Genomic DNA, 17,658 nt, shown 5'->3' on the forward strand with positions numbered 1-17,658 from the left:
ATAAAAATATAAAAATTAAATAAAGTGAAATTCAAAAGAGAAAAAGAAAAATAAAGAAAAAAATTAATTTAAGTTTTGAGAAGTTAATGCTTTCTTCCAGTAGGTGTCATTGTATTATAAGTTTTAGCTCTGTGAAATTCCTGGGCTGATCTCTACTGGGATGTTGCAGTCGTGTTGGTGGGTGGGGTATGTAGCTTTAGCAATGGTGATCTCAGGCCTCTGAGCACTCCTTGCTGTACCTCAACAGACCAGGAGACCAGATGTGGAGCACCTCTGTTCTTCAGGGGAGAGAGTGTCTCTGTAGAGTTAGCTGTGGGTTCTGTCTCTGCCACTCTCCTTACCCATGAGGTGAGAGGTAGAATCTGCGATGCTGGGTGTGGCACTTTGGTTTTCTCTGTCTCTGCTCTGAAAGTGGGCTGTGGGCAGACCGTGGGAACACTGACCATGACCCTTCATTCTGCTGATACTTTGGCTTAATATCTTTCCCTCTGCCCCTCAATTTCTCCACTCCAGTTTGGAGATCAGGCTCACATAGAAGGGAACATGCTCTTCCAAGGAAGAGAAGAGACTTACCAGGATAGTAAGGACTGCTCAGAATCAGGTAAATCAGAGAAGAAAACCTACTGTAAGTTTGAAAGCACCCAGTAGTGGCCAGTGCCTTCATTTTGGCATTCTCTGGATGCACATATCTCCCTGAAGGCAGCACTCCATAATCCAGGTGATTTCTATTGTTTCTCAATTCTCAGCTTGGCAGATCCATTAGTGCTATATCCATATTTTTGTCTGCTCTTTTGTCTGATGAGTTTCTTCCTACATGCTTGAGCTGGTATCAGCGAGTCTGGGAAACAAAACTCCTGTCCCTTTACAAAAAGATTCATCATGTTCTCTGAAAAAGGCTTTTCAGACTATTTTCCTCATCTTGCCTGACATTCTCTTTTTCTTTGGGGATATATATATATATAAAGGCAGCTTGGATGTTCTTGCATTTTATATTGTGAAGTTGACGGTTATGCAATAGTCTCGTGGACCTGCCTCTCAGAAGCGGAAGAGTCTGTTGCTATAACTACAACACTCAAATTTAGCCTCACTTAAAATTATGCATTTCCAAACTCCTGAAGTGAAGACAGAAGATTTGAGCTAGCTGGAGTTTTAACCTTAAAGTTTATGTTTAGACCCTCAAATTTGTACTGCTTATGTTCAAAATATTTACAAAGGAACCTGGATTTTCTCTTAATTTCTGCAAATATTTAAAAGGTAAATTTTATTTCTGCATCTTGAATCACAGACATTCTACACTCTCTAAGAAATATGTAAATGTCCCTTTGCCATCAGATCCTAAAAGAAATGAAATCAATAGAGTAGAAAGAAAGAAACTATGTAATTTTGAAGTAGCCAATTTCTTTTCTGTCCAGTCTGTTTTCCTGCTATACCTATGTCTCAGATTTGAGTTCCTGCTCAGGAACTCAGTGGGAAACATTCATGTAGGAGAGGGGCTAAGGGGACCTTGCAACCTGCTAATAAAGGATTGCTACTGAATGAAAGAAAGCCAGTTCTAAAAGAAATAAGGAACAAGTAATCTAATCACTACCCTTCATTACAGATGCCAACTTCTCCTGGGTATACCTCAATGGCTTCTGTGAGACAACCACCACTTTTCCAACAATATGCCTCTCCTTTCCTTTTATAAAGAACCTCAGTCTAGTTTGTGATGGCAATATGCCAAGGTAAAAACTACATTCCCAGCCTCCCTTGGAGATTAGGGAATGCATTAGTTATCTATTATTGTTAACTGATCACCACAAACTTGATGGCTTAAAACCATACCTGGTCAGGTAGTTCAGTCGGTTAGAGCGTCGTCCTGTTATGCCAGGGTTGTGGGTTCAATCTCTGGTCAGGGCACATGCAAGAATCAACTAATGGGAGTTCCAAGGTGGCAACGGTGTAAGCAGACATTCCACTGCCACCTCCCAGGACCAAACGAGTTATAACTAAATTTAAAAACAATCATCCAGGCCCTGGCCGGTTGGCTCAGCGGTAGAGCGTCGGCCTGGCCTGCGGGGAACCCGGGTTCGATTCCCGGCCAGGGCACATAGGAGAGGCGCCCTTTTGCTTCTCCACCCCCCCCCCTTCCTCTCTGTCTCTCTCTTCCCCTCCCGCAGCCAAGGCTCCATTGGAGCAAAGATGGCCCGGGCGCTGAGGATGGCTCCTTGGCCTCTGCCCCAGGCGCTAGAGTGGCTCTGGTCGTGGCAGAGCAACGCCCCGGAGGGGCAGAGCATCGCCCCCTGGCGGGCAGAGCCTCGCCCCTGGTGGGCGTGCCGGGTGGATCCCGGTCCGGCGCATGTGGGAGTCTGTCTGACTGTCTCTCCCCGTTTCCAGCTTCAGAAAAATACAAAAAAAAAAAAAAAAAAAAGAACAATTATCCAGAAAAACCACCTTTGGACTTTGGGGTATGTAGCTGTAAGGTTAGGTTATGTTACTGCTCAACCTCCTGCTGTCAATCAATCCTCTCTTTCTTTCTTGGTCCTTTCAGGGCCATAAGGACTTTGGCAAAGGGGAGAGGTTGGCAGGTGCTTTGAGACTAATTCAGCTCACCATCACTAAGCTGGCCATAGTGTCGCCATCCTGAGTCTTTCTCTAATCCCATCCCTTCTCATCCTCAACTGTTGTAATTCCTCCCTCTCTCTGCACTCACTGACACTGCATTCAGATAGGAGGAGAGGGTGCAGAAAGAGTAGAGAGCAGGAGCTAAAGAGAAAAATAAATAAAATCAGGATGGCTCCTTCCCCATGGTCTAACAAACCTACATGCTTTCCCAAAGTGCTGCGGTGAGAGGCACATGAATGGTACTGCAGGGGAGAGCAAGCCAGAGGACCTCACCACAGGAGAAGCACATAGGAAGATAGGGATTTCTGACAGAGAAGAAACTCTCGTCTAGAAAGGTAGCTCCAGGAAGGTGGAACCCTGTTCTCCATCCATCCCCAGGGCCAGGTACAGGGCCTGTACTTGGTAGATTTGATTCATAGCAAATGGTTGCTGATTGAATAATCTAAGTATTTGCAGGTGGTATTCTGAGTAATTTGTCAAATGAAGGCTCTCTTTATTTTAGGCTGCTAATGACTCTGTTTCCTTAGCTTAGCTGCATATCAGCTGCAAAGACTCCTTAAGCAGGAGGCAGGAGGGGTGATTCTGTCCTCTCTAATCTTTATTTATTTATTTTTTTCTGAAGTGAGAAGCAGGGAGGGAGAGAGACAGGCTCCTGCATGCACCTGACCGGGATCCACCCCTCATGCCCACCAGGGGGCGATGCTCTGTCCATCTGGGATGTTGCTCCATTGCAACTGAAGCCATTTTAGTGCCTGAGGCAGAGGCCATGGAGCCATCCTCAGTGCCTGGGCCAACTTTGCTCTAATGGAGCCTTGGCTGCAGGAGGGGAAGAGAGAGACAGAGAGGAAGGAGAGGGGGAAGGGTGAAAAAGCAGATGTGTGCTTCTCTTGTGTGCCCTGGCTGAGAATCAAACCCAGGACTTTCACACGCCGGGTGAACACTCTACCACTGAGCCAACCGGCCAGGGCCTCTCTAATCTTTTCAAGTGACATCTTTGGAAAAGGCTTTGCAAGTGTAAGACACTGGGTTGGCACAGTCTTAAGCATCTTTTGGAGGTTGTGTCAGGCTGCTGCTACCAACAGGGAGCACAGGAGGCTGGGTAAAGGTGGGTGAGAGGTTACCATCTCTCTACGTAGTCAAAGAAGGGCAGAGCTGAGGGTTGCTCAGAGCACTGTTTGAAGTGACTGAGGGGCCAGTCAAAAAACTGGGGCCCCTCAGTTTCAAAAAAACACTAAGTACTGCTCTTTTTTTCTGCATCAGGCACAGTGTAACTCTTCAGTCAGGAACAGTCTTGGTCCCACCATTCCCTGATCAGCGATGTGACCCTAAGCAGGTTAAATCCCCTTTCTGTGCCTCTGCTCTCTTATCTATGTGATGAAATACTGACTGTACTGAGTACTTACGTTTTAACACAGGGTTGGTGTAACGCTGGTGGTTGAGGCCAGGCAGGTTCTCACTGAATTTGCGCGGACGGTAAAGGAACTGCGGAGCTGGAAAGTGTCAGGCCACACCTATTTATTGGAGGCTCACAGGGACAGGTGAGTGAATAAACAACAAAAGAGAATGAGCTAATAAGGGAAACTCTACTTTTTGCAATAAAGGGCAAGAGAACAGGGAAAACCGCACCTCTCAGAGGCGGGAGAACGATCTGGGAGGATGGCTGCCCAGGGAAAGCACCTGCAGCCTTGCATAGACCACACACACGTGGTGCTGCCATGCGCCCACTCCCCAATCAGGCAGAGTGCTTGCAGCTGGTAAACCGATGAGCAAGCTTGCACAGCCGTTTTCCTCACAGTTGGTTAGAGTACTGTCCCAAAGCACAGAGGTTGTCAGGTTTGATCCCTGGTCAGGGTACATACAGGAACAGATCAATGTTCCTATCTCTCACAAAAAAAAAAAAAAAAAAAAAAGACCCTGACTAGGCAGTGGTGTAGTGGATAGAGCGTCAGACTGGGATGCAGAGGACCCAGGTTCAAGACCCCAAGGTCGCCAGCTTGAGCACGGGCTCATCTGGTTTGAGCAAACCTCACCAGCTTGGACCCAAGGTCACTGGCTCAAGCAAGGGGTCATTCAGTCTGCCATAGCCCCACAGTCAAGGCACATATGAGAAAGCAATCAATGAACAACTAAGGTGTCGCAACAAAAAACTGATGATTGATGCTTCTCATATCTCTCCATTCCTGCCTGTCTGTCCCTATCTATCCCTCTCTCTGACTCTCTTGCTGTCTCTGTAAAACAAAACAAAACAAACCCCAAAAGAGAAAAAAATTAACATAGGGTTAGATTTTAAAGTCAGCTGAAAACCATTAGTTCAAAATACCCTTGAAAACTCCCTTAAATCACCATAAGATTCAGTCTATGTGATTTTGTGTAGCTACAGTTCTACACAGAATTTTCCAGGCCCACAAAAGGATGAATGGAAACTCTGAGGGCAAGTATTTGGGAAGTCAAATCATCCTGTCTTTCAGGTAATTATCAAACCACTTGCACTGAGTCCAGGTCTGCAGGGAGGTCTGCAGTGATGGTTTCTCAAGTACTCTGGCTTCCTTGAAGACTTTTCTCCAATTCAGTTTCCTAGTAAGCTTCTACAATCATCATAGGTGTTAATTCTTTTGTTTCAAAGAAATCGTGGTGTTTTCTGGGCTGGGAGTGGGGCAGGAGTTAGGAATGTTGAACAGCCCACAAAGCACTATTCCTGAATTGGAGAAGTTGTGTAGTCAGTGTGTGGGACAGTGTTGGACACAGTGAACACCGAATAAGGGAGAGGCTTTAGTCTTACACGATCATTGTTGTGGCTTAAGAACCTCGGTGCGGCCTGGCCCACAATGGTTTAGAGTGCGGTGGTCTCTCCCAAGCCCCACCGCCCTGCACCAGCTCTGCACCTGAACCCTCCAGGACTCCTGGGCGGCTTGGTCTGCACCAACAGAGAGCTGAAAGTGCTGGGGAATTTGTGGCCCACCTACTCCTCGCCCTGTAGTGGTGGTGGTCCTGGCAGGGAGCAATCTGCGGTGGGACCACACCGACTCTGTCCTCCCCTATAGGACGGAGCCACTTTCCCACTCCCATGTCCTACCTCCTAGTAAGTCACTTTCACGTGAATCGTATTTCACCAGTCTGTTTCCAGAAACTCAGTCTACGACAGAGAGGTGTGGAGATTTCCCATGCTGCTGGGATAAAAATCAGTGTAAAGAAGGGGCAAGGCATAGAGAAAAGAAGGAAGTGCTGGGAAAGGAATGGAGCAGGTACAGAAATGTTTGTTGTGAAGGCAAAATTAAGAACCATGCCCATTGACCTAGACTTGAGGAATGGGGAACCCAAGGGCTAAGAGGGAAAGTAACTGGCCTAAGGCTAACAACATATAATTAAGGCAGAACTTGGAAAGGTGTCGGGCCCATAAAAGTGCCCAACAAATGCTTGTGGTATAAATGAGTGAAGGGGTATGTGGACAGGACTGCACCTATCACAACTGGCCCCAATGCAGCTTCAGAGGACATTTGGCCATGAAATACCTCCCCTCCAGGTGTCCCTGGAACTGCATTCTATACACCTGAGGACACCTGGTTCTGGAGCACAAGCCTCAGGCAGAGGTCCAGTGTGCGTTCATCTATATGCCCTTGCCATCAACCCAAACCTGCAGGGAGGTATTCTTTCTTGCTTTCTCTCTTCCTTCTTTTCTTTGCCAGAATGATATTTCACAGACAGATCAGAAATGATCTGTCCTAACCTCCTCAAACTTTGATTTCCCCATGAACTTCCTGGTGGTTCAAATGCAGATTCCGATCCACTGGGTCTGGGGTGGGCCTGAGAAGCTGCATTTCAAACAAGCTCCCAAGCCTCCATGAGCCGCACTATGCACAGCAAAGTTCTGAGACTATGCCTTTGCTCTCACCCTCCCCTCATCCCAAGAACCTCTCTCCTTACCCATCCCTTGCAGGCATCCCCAAACTACAGCCCGCGGGCTGCAATGCGGCCCCCTGAGGCCATTTATCCAGCCCCCACTGCACTTCTGGAAGGGGCACCTCTTTCATTGGTGGTCAGTGAGAGGACCACTGTATTTGGCAGCCCTCCAATGGTCTGAGGGACAGTGAACTGGCCCCCTGTGTAAAAAGTTTGGAGACCCCTGCAAGGTTCAGTTCAAGTGTCACTCCCAGCCCTTTTGAGTCTTCCTCCTTCCTTCAATGGGAAGAAATCTCTTGCCGTGTTGGTTTTTCTGCGCCTCTTATAACAGTAATGCTCTCTCTTTGATGGCATAGGTATTTGTGTGCTAGACTGTGGGCTTCTTAAGGAGCTGTCTGATTTTGTTTTGAAACCCCTGTAGTTCCTTTTCCATTTCCTGGAGCACTGTAGCAATTTCTTACTTGTATGTGCCAGGCACTGGGCTCAGTTCTTATTGGGCATTATCTCAATAACCCTGAGAGAGTCTTGTGAGGTAGGTTTTAGTATCCAGGGGCTCATAAAAGTAAGGTGAGTTGCCTGAGGTCATACCTAATAAGTGGCCAAACCTACTGACCCGATTTGTCAACTGCCAAAGCCCAAGCTCTTATACATTTTGTATTTGTTGAATAAATGAGTAAGTAAATGAATGAATGAATGGATGGTTAGCTGGGTGGATGAATGGGTATTTCAGAAGAAAAAAATGATTCTGTGTAAAATAACTTCACATGAAACTAGGAAATTCATGTGCTTTATTTACCTTGTGGGATTGATTCCCCTCCAGTGATTTCCAAAAAATTCTTACTCATAATTGAGATTCTGCCCACAAAGAACAGGAAACTGTCATTTTCAGCCCCAGCTACTGTGTTTCCAACACCCTTGGGCTTAGCCTCCAATACCTCATCTGTCACTAAATATAAGGTGACCAACATTTTTACAATGAAAAGGACAAATATAAATAGAAGAAAACAATATTGTAAATAAACATTTTATTCATTGCAACAATAATACAATATAATATGATAAATGCATAATAAAAACATTTGTAATATTTTATATTGTAATTATGCTTACATGCCTGTTAATTTTTAATAATAATTATAAGAAAAAAGTATTCCTTTAGATATAAATACGTCAGTCACATCACATGCAATGGATTGACTCTGCATCAATCAAATATGGACATTTACAGATTAGTCTTCCAATATCAAAAAGGAGAATGTGGCCTGACCAGGCGGTGGCGCAGTGGATAGAGCGTCTGACTGGGAAGCAGAGGACCCAGGTTCGAGACCACGAGGTCGCCAGCTTGAGCGCCGGCTCATCTGGTTTGAGCAAAAAGCCCACCAACTTGAACCCAAGGTCACTGGCTCCAGCAAAGGGTTGCTCGGTCTGCTGAAAGCCCGCGGTCAAGGCACATATGAGAAAGCAATCAATGAACAACTAAGGTGTCGCAAAGTTCAATGAAAAACTAATGATTGATGCTTCTCATCTCTCCGTTCCTATCTGTCTGTCCCTGTCTATCCCTCTCTCTGACTCTCTCTCTGTCTCTGTAAAAAAAAAAAAAAAAAAAGGAGAATGTGTAGGAGGACACTTTTTGAGGGAGGACAGAACTTACAAAGAAAGGACTGTCCTCCCTAAAGGAGGATGATTGGTCACCTTACTAAATAGAATCTTCCTCCTCCCAAAGCATGCAGAGCGCTCCCCCGCCCCCTGGGGGAGGGTGGGAGTGGGTGCCGACAAGTACAAAGCTGCCTTGTAGAAAAGATTGGCAGGTGACGTGGAAGCAGGCAGCTGTTGGCCTTTACTTCACTGGAGCAGTTTATATCATCTCTTCAATCACAGGCCCTTAAACAGCTTCTAACAATCAAGTCACATCGCTGTCACCACTGCCTGGAGAAGCTGGGAAAGGAATTACCATATTTACCTGCATATAAGCTACACGGTCTTCCAGTGGGTAGTGACTCCATAAGGTGAACCAACCTGCTGCCTCTGCAGGTTTGTGGGGAAGTCAGACTTCTTCCAGTCCTTCTAGAACCTTCCACATTCTTGCATTTATTTTAAAAATAATTTATTTTCAATTATAGTTGGCATACAATATTAAGTATACAACTGAGTGATTAGACATTCATATAACTTACAGAGGAGGAGAGGGCAGTGGGAAGTGAGAAGTATCAACTCATAGTTGCTTCACTTTAGTTGTTATTGACTGCTTGTCATATGTGCCTTGACTGGGCAAGCCCAGGGTTTTGAACTGGTGACCTCAGCATTCCAAGTCAATGCTCTATCCACTGCACCACCACAGGCCAGGCTATATAACTAACAAAGTGATCACCCCGATAAATCTAGTATCTACCTGGCACCATATATAGTATTGCAACATTATTGGCTATATTCCCCATGCTGTACTTACATTCCTATTTTTATATTTTTATAACCTCTAATTTGTACTTTTCAATCCCTTCACATTTTTCTCCCAGCTCCCCAACCACCCTGCCATCTGGCAACCATCAAAATAAAACTTTTCATCTTCTAATGACTGGTGTGGCACAGGCACTCTTACAAAAACAGGGGACAGGGGCATGTGGTGGTGAACTGTGGCTGGGAGCCTGAGCTGGGACCTCGGCTTTGCTGCTCTCAATCTGCGTGGCTCCTCTCTGAGCTGCAGTTTCTGTCCAGCTCACCTTGCAGGTGGAAGTGAGGGCTGAATACAAGTAAGCATGAAAGGGCAGTGCATGCCTGCATGTGGAAAGCACTTAGTAAACAGGAGGTGTGCTAGAGGCTGACTTCCAGAACCCTGGAATCCCAGCATGGCAGGGTGTGCCCCAAGCCCTGTGCTTTCTACTTAACCTCGTGGAACCTTCCTTCCTCAGTCCAGGTTCAAGTGCTCCTGATGGTTGACCTGATAGCATTGCAGGCAGGGGCCATGACACCTCCCTTAAGTGGATGAAGGGACATTAAAAAACTGGACATTCCAGATCACCTCCCCCCCCCCCCCAGGCATCCAGACTGACTCACTCGGGTTTACTTATCTTACACAAATCACTAAAAACTACATTTTTCCTTTTCCCCTTAACGACTGCCAGCCCCACCCTTGAATCCCCAAACTCTACCTGTTAGAGAACTGGTGGCTGACTTCCATCTTAGGAGTCAGCCCGGCAGATGACCCTCTAATAAACTTTTCTTACCTGAACTTGGGTGTCCTCATTCGGTGGCCAACCTTACATTTTGGTGCCAAAACCCAGGAGGGGTGCCTGTCAGGACCTTCTGGATTGCCCTTCCCTCCTGCTTCCCTTCCCCTGGGCTTGATCCGTCTCCTGGCTGCCCCTCCTGGACCTACCAAAAGGATGCCCTTCTCCAGGGCTTTCTACCCTTGCCATTGCTGACCCTACGAACGTCACCGGCCTGATTTCTTCTCTCATGGGTGAGTAATGAGTTTTCCTAGCTCAGGTCTTTTACCTCTCTTTCTTGGCTCTGGCCTCTCAAAAGTCCTAGCCCTAGGCCAGGAAGACTCTCTCAGCCTCCAGGCCGGATTCTCACAGATCTGGGAACGCCCAATTTGTAAGTGATCCTAGCTCTGACTCTTGGAGACTGGCTAGGGGAACGGGGATGCCTCTTGCCTTTGCCTTTCTCCCACTAGAGTTTCTTGCATTCACCCTTTAGTAGCCTCCAACTTTCTATCATGGGAGCATTGCAATCTCGCTTTTAAAAGGACACCCCATTAGAATGCCCCCTTCGGAATCTCAACTCTCTTGGTCTCTGAGGAGTAGTCAGACACAAAAGACTTACCTATTACTGTAATACTGCCTGGCCCCGACATCAGCTAGATAACAGGCCTGAAAATGGCACTTTTGACTTTAACACACTTCAAGACCCTGATAACTTTTGTCAACGCAATGGCAGGTGGTTGGAAATCCCCTACATTCAGGCCTTCTTTGCTCTCCACTCTTGTCCCTCGCTCTGTCAAACCTGTTCCACCTATCAAATCCTCTTAGCACACATCAAACCTCCTCTTCCTGCAAATTCTGACCCTCCTTCTTTCGATCCTGCTGATCATGCTGTCCCTCTGTCTGCTACCTCTCTACATCTCCCCTATAATGACAACTGCCCACCATCTGGGGATCACTCAAGCTCAGGATCAGTTACTGACCTCCCACACCTCCCTTTATCCCCTCTTACTCCCGTACAAGGTGATGTACCCCCCAGGACCCTCCAGCTCCCCTCTTCTCTCTCCGTAAGGTAGCAGGTGCCAAGGGAATTGTTAGAGTCCATGTTCTGTTCTCCCCCTTGGGCCTGTCACAGATAGAGAAGAGACTAGGCTCCTTCTCCACAGACCCAGACACCTACGTAAAGGAATTTAAATACCTAACCCAGTCTTATGATCTTGACCTGGCATGACTTCTATATGCCCCTCTCCTCCACTTTACTACCGGAGGAGAAGGAGTGAGTCTGGTTGGTTGCACAGGCACACGCCGATGACCTCCACAGGATGGACAATCAACAGCCTTTGGGACTAGGAAGTCCCTGGGCTTCCTAGAGTCCCTGGGAAGACTCTAATTGGGACTATCAAACTAAGAAACCTGGCAGAGACATTTGTAACTGTACGGTCGCCTGCTTAATAGTGGGACTTCAAAAGGCCACTTATAAGGCAATTAATTACAAAAAATTCTGAAAAGTTATACAACGAGCAGACAAAAATCTAGCCCAATTCCTGTCTTGCCTAATGGAGGCACTCCAAAAATACACTAAAATCTACCTCAATTTGGTTGAAAGAGCCATAGTTGTTAACATTTATTTCATCTCCCAATCAGCTCCTAATATATGGAAAAAAACTCAAAAAGGTAGAGGAGGATCCTCAAACCCAATGATATCTCCTGAGCATGGTTTTTTTATTTTTTATTTTTATTTTTATTTTTTTGTATTTTTCCGAAGCTGGAAACGGGGAGGCAGTCAGACAGACTCCAACATGCGCCCGACCGGGATTCACCCAGCATGCCCACCAGGAGGCGATGCTCTGCCCATCTTGAGGCATCACTCTGCTGCAACCAGAGCCATTCCAGTACCTGAGGCAGAGGCCACAGAGCCATCCCCAGCGCACAGGCAAACTTTGCTCCAGTGGAGCCTTGGCTGTGGGAGGGGAAGAGAGAGACAGAGAGGAAGGAGAGGGGGAGGGGAGGAGAAGCAGATGGGTGCTTCTCCTGTGTGCCCTGGCCAGGAATCAAACCCGGGACTCCTGCACGCCAGGCCAACGCTCTACCACTAGCCAACTGAGCATGGCTTTTAAGGTCTATAACAGGGGTTGGAAACCTATGGCTCATGAGCCAGATGTGGCTCTTTTAATGGCTGCATGTGGCTTGCAGACAGATCTTTAATAAAACAAATAATAACGTTAAAAATATAAAACAGGCCTGACCTGTGGTGGCGCAGTGGATAAAGCGTCGACCTGGAAATGCTGAGGTTGCCGGTTTGAAACCCTGGGCTTGCCTGGTCAAGGCACATATGGGAGTTGATGCTTCCAGCTCCTCCCCCCTGTCTCTCTCTCCTCTCTCTCTCTTTCCCCCCCTCCTCTCTAAAATGAATAAATAAAAAAATATATTAAAAAATATAAAACAGGCCTGACCTGTGGTGGCGCAGTGGATAAAGCGTCGACCTGGAAATGCTGAGGTCGCCGGTTCGAAACCCTGGGCTTGCCTGGTCAAGGCACATATGGGAGTTGATGCTTCCAGCTCCTCCCCCCCCTCTCTCTCTGTCTCTCTCTCTCCTCTCTAAAAATAAAAATAAAAAAAAATAAATAAAAATAAAAAAATATAAAACATTCTCATGTATTACAATCCATTCATTTCCTACCACTCATGTTCATGGTTGCGGGTGGCTGGAGCCAATCACAGCTGTCCTCCAGAACAACACCAAATTTTTATTGAATAATGCGTAATGTACACAGGTTATTGCATGGGTCTCATGGAATTACATTTTAAAATGTGTGGCATTCATGGCTCTCTCAGCCAAAAAGATTCCCGACCCCTGGTCTATAATAACCAAGAGGAACAGGAGAAGGCAGACAGAGCCCAAAGAGACAAAATATCAGCTCTTGGCGGCCGCCCTTAAAAGCTTCAATGCCCCTAAGGGGCCTCATAAGACTCCATCGGGGCCCTGCTTCAAGTGAAGAAGGTTATAGGGCAAAAGCCTATTTGGCTCCTTGGCCCCCACCAGGGTCATGCCCTCGCTGTGTGAAAAAGGGACACTGGACGATAGACTGCCCCCTTGGTCCTCCAAGGGAGGGTTCAGACTCTTCCAACCCTACACCAGCCACCTCTGACCTAACCTTGCCCAGCCTGCTGGAACTTGCCACTGAAGATTGAGGGTGCCCAGGGCCATTAGCCCCATCTCACATCATCATGGACGAGCCTGGGGTGGGGGTAACCATCCAAGTGGCAGGTAAGCCAACTTTATTTCTTATAGAATTGGGGCCACTTACTCTGCCTTTCCTGATTGTTTGGATCCTGCTCATCCTTTGAAGATCTCATGTGGGTGTTGATGGTCTTATTTCCTCCCTACTTGCTATGGATTTTCTGCCTTGTCTAAAACATGGTATCCCCTTTGCACACTCTTTTCTCCTTCTACTTCGATACCCTATGCCTATTTTAGGCCAAGACCTAATCTCCAAATTCAGAGCCTACCTCTCCTTTCACTTCCCATCCTTGGAGTCAGCCTTTTCTTTTCTTTTCTTTTGGTAACAGACAGAGAGAGGGACAGATAGGGACAGACAGATAGGAAGGGAGAGAGATGAGAAGCATCAGTTCCTCATTGCAGCACCTTAGTTGTTCATTGATTGCTTTCTCATATGTGCCTTGACCGGGGGGCTAGAGCAAACCAAGTAACCCCTTGCTTGAGCCAGTGACCTTGGGCTCAAGCTGGTGAGCCTTGCTCAAACCAGATGAGCCCATGCTCAAGCTGGTGACCTCAGGGTTTCAAACCTGGATCCTCTGCATCCTAGTCTGATGCTTTATCCACTGTGCCACTGCCTGGTCAGGCTTGAAGTCAGCCTTGTTGCTACTCCTTGGCCTGCTGGACTTACCCGGTTCTGTTATAAATTTTTCTCTACCACCCAGCATAGTGAATCCCAAGGTTCTCCTCACCACACCCACAGCTGCCATACTCCAGGGGAAGTCCTCCTGGTTTCATCTCTCCAGGTTAAAAAAAACCCAAAAGCTCCATCTCCACACATGGCTCTGGATGACCCTTCCAGTCTACCTGGATCATCACCCAGATACACCTGCTTCCCTTAGGGCCCACCAAGGTTGGACTGACTAAAATTTCAGAAGAAGCCCTGGCCGGTTGGCTCAGCGGTAGAGCATCGGCCTGGCGTGCAGGAGTCCTGGATTCGATTCCCGGCCAGGGCACACAGGAGAAGCGCCCATCTGCTTCTCCACCCCTCCCCCTCTCCTTCCTCTCTGTCTCTCTCTTCCCCTCCCGCAGCCGAGGCTCCATTGGAGCAAAGATGGCCCGGGCGCTGGGGATGGCTCTGTGGCCTCTGCCTCAGGCGCTAGAATGGCTCTGGATGCAACAGAGCGACGCCCCAGAGGGGCAGAACATCGCCCCCTGGTGGGCATGCCGGGTGGATCCAGGTCGGGCGCATGCAGGAGTCTGTCTGACTGCCTCCCCGTTTCCAGCTTTGGAAAAATGAAAAGAAAAAAAAAATCTCAGAAGAAGAACAGCCTGAGCTGTGAGTAACTATGATTTCCCCCTGATAACAGACAGGATGGAGATTCCAGCTTGCTCTATTCTTTCTTATCTCCTTACCCTTAAAGGCATACTCTGCCCCATACCCTCCCTCTTGGAATCCTCACATCCAGATTGCTCCCTTAATCTTATTTAAATGTCATAATCAAGACTAACTCCTCCTATGCAGCCAACTGCTGGATATGTCTGTCCATGTCATCTTCAGCTTACTCAGCTCTCCCTATTCCTCTTAATAATACTCATCTCCACACCATTCTTATTTACAAGATTCAGAAAGGGGCCACCTTCTTCGAGAGAGCTGACACTCATCGGAGATTACCCCAACTCAGCTGCAAACTGAGCAAACAAGCTATAACAAACCCACTACTCCCAGCTAGAGAAATTAAAACCCCAAACTCCTCCTGCTCAAGGACCAGTCACTCTTAATACCCCCCTCCTTTCACCTGTCTCCCTATGCTTTACTACTCAAGGTATTGTCCCAATAGGTCACCTCCCTTCTAAACTCTGCAATTGCACAATAACTATTCAATTCCCTAAAGACCATCAGAACAACTGAGTCGACTATGAAGTAACTCCAGAAGCAAACAGATTTTTTTCTAAGCCTGTCTGCTTCATGGACTCCTATTCTTATGGCTTCACAACATAAACGCTACTATCCCACTGGCCAACTCTATTCCTGGCTCACTGCTTCTTCCTCAGTGAAATTACAATGCTCAAAAAATTCCTCTACTTATATCTATCTCCCTGTTATCAGGGCTGCTCTTTCCTCCACCCTAGCTTGGAAACAGAAGAACAAGAATGACCCTTTATCCATCTATTCTCTCTTTACCTCTCAGCCTGTATCACCCAGTCAGGGCTTTCTACAAGTGTGGGACAAACATCTATATGTGTGCAAAGCCAGGAGCCATGGCCACCATCACAGCTGCCTGGCCCATGCAGGTTCACATTTGATTCAGACAGATGGTAATGACACAATGAAGCCAAGAACTGGTGGGCCATTACCTTTAATCCTAGCTTGCACCAAGAGGGTGAGAAATACACACAGTGAGAAAACACTTCCCTTTCTATTCAGGGCTCCCAAAACCACTGACTCATTCGAGTTTTCTAGAATCAAAGGTTTCTACCTCACCAGTCTTATTTACCTCTGTTCCTCATCTCCTTCTCTCTACACAAACTCTGCACAAACTGGCTTCTCCTTCAGCACTCTGCCATCTTGGCTGCTTCTCCTATGCAGTGCTAATTTCAGGAACCAAGAGAGCAAGCCCCTGGTCTGCCCCCATTTTATAGTGTAGGAATCAAAACCTTTAATCCAATATACAAATAAGGAAGTCTCTGATACAAAGTCACTTATCTGAGGCATAAATGGGATTCCTCATAAGAGTGCACCTCCCACATCATGAAACAGTAAGGATGTGGGGGGAAAGCTTAGTGTTGAGAAGATTTTAAGATTAAAAGGGTGGGAAAGGCTTAGTCTTAAAACTAAGCCTTAGGCCTGACCAGGCAGTGGCACAGTGAATAGAGCATCAGACTGGGAAGCAGAAGACCCAGGTTTGAGACCTCGAGGTTGCCAGCTTGAGCGCGGGCTCATCTGGTTTTGTTGTAAGGTACCAAAAAGCTGCAAAATTAATATCGATATTCTAGGAGGAAAAGGGCAGGCTTTCCTGTCCTTTCTTTGGAAAATGGAGGGAAAAGAATATAGAAATCTCCTGACTTACAAAGAGGACTAGGGCCATTTGGTTTTAAGTTCTCTGAAAGGATTAAGGTTATCTGAGAAACTCCCTTTCACTTTCAATAAGAGGTAAAAATTACGTACTACCCTACACAATCTTAGCTCTCCCTCCCTTCCTGGAATCTGAGATTAACATGTACCTCTAGGCAAAGGAGGAGAGATAAATGCTAAAAGGATTTGTGAATATCTTTGATTGTATTACCTTGAAAGTTTTAACATTCTTTGTAAATCCCCTAGACAAATGTTATAATCTTGTTAATGATTGTATCATGCTGTCATGCCCCCCAATCTGAATGTAGTCAAAGGGTATATAACCAGCCTCTGAAAAATACTCAGCACACATGATTTGGGTCTGCTATGCCCCATCTCAGTCACATGTGGCTGGCATATTTAACAAATCTCCTCCTTCAATGACACTCTTCAAACTTCATCTGGACTTGGTGTCTCTATGTAAACCTGATGAAATGAGGTGCAGTGCCTTTCAGAATCTGTGATACAGTACTTTACAACATTTAGGGGCTCATCTGGGATCCAGTGTTTTGTGTCACCAGGTAGAGACACCCCGAATTGGCTGGTCTCTTCAGGGAGCTGCCCAACCCCGCTTGAATCTCGAGGAGAGGCACCACCTGAGACGTTCCAGGGCTCCCAGTCTTCCTGTGGGTTCTGGACAGTTCTTCAGCAGATTCCTCCCGGTTCCCAAATTTGACAATTTGGACAATTCGGCAGAGAAATCAAGGAGGTAGGTAAGGCAACTCTTTTGCTTTACTGAATTCTAGCTTTCCTCTGAACTCTTGCTTTTCTGTTCTGTTTTGGACTAGTCAACTTGGGGTATTATGTGGGGATCAGACGTAGTCTCACTCACATAATACACTCTACAAGACCAAGACATCAGTGGAGAGTTTCTAGGTCCTTTCTTGAACTCTAGGGGATACCTGCTTATACTCTAGAGGGACATTAGTGAGAACTGAGTGGACCAGGTCCACCAGTTCTGCCCTTGCCTTCAGAGATGTTGGGTTCTAGAGAGATATTAGTGGGGACTTCATTTATACTCTAGGAAGGCATAGTGGAGATTGAGTCTTTCCAGGATTAGTCAGTCTCACATCGCACTGAGTCAGTGGAGACTGAGCTAGCCTGGGTTGATTAATCTCACCTTGGACTTCCAAAGACTTCTCTCTTTGTCAAGATCTTGTTCTTTGTTTTCCTTCTTTCTGTTTGAAACCCCTAATCATTGTGGTGTGTGAGTGGTAACCTCTGGTGCCTAAGCCTAAGTTCCAGGAACATGGCTAGGAGAACACCTGAGAAGCCCCTGAAAGTGGGATCCCTTTCTTTGTCTATTGAGCTGTGTGAGTAAGTAATCTGTTTTGTCTGTTTGTCAGAAAATATCTCTAGTATAATTTAATTGGAATAAGTAGAGCATGCTCATTTAATTTATAAATTTATTAATAAATTAATTTATAATTTCTTAATTTATAATTTGTGTTTGTGAAGTCTTTGTTTAATGTGTAACTGTGTCTGTTTCTAAGGCCTGAATTGAATTTTTGCATGCAAAATGAGAAATTTCTGAGTAAAAGTAAAAGGAAATTTGTAAAACAAGCCCACAAAATATAAAATCTCTTGGAAACAATTATTTTCTTCTGTTGGTTTCTACTTCTTGT

The sequence above is a fragment of the Saccopteryx bilineata genome, chromosome 10 (genome assembly GCF_036850765.1).
Source record: "Saccopteryx bilineata isolate mSacBil1 chromosome 10, mSacBil1_pri_phased_curated, whole genome shotgun sequence".
Taxonomy (NCBI): domain Eukaryota; kingdom Metazoa; phylum Chordata; class Mammalia; order Chiroptera; family Emballonuridae; genus Saccopteryx; species Saccopteryx bilineata.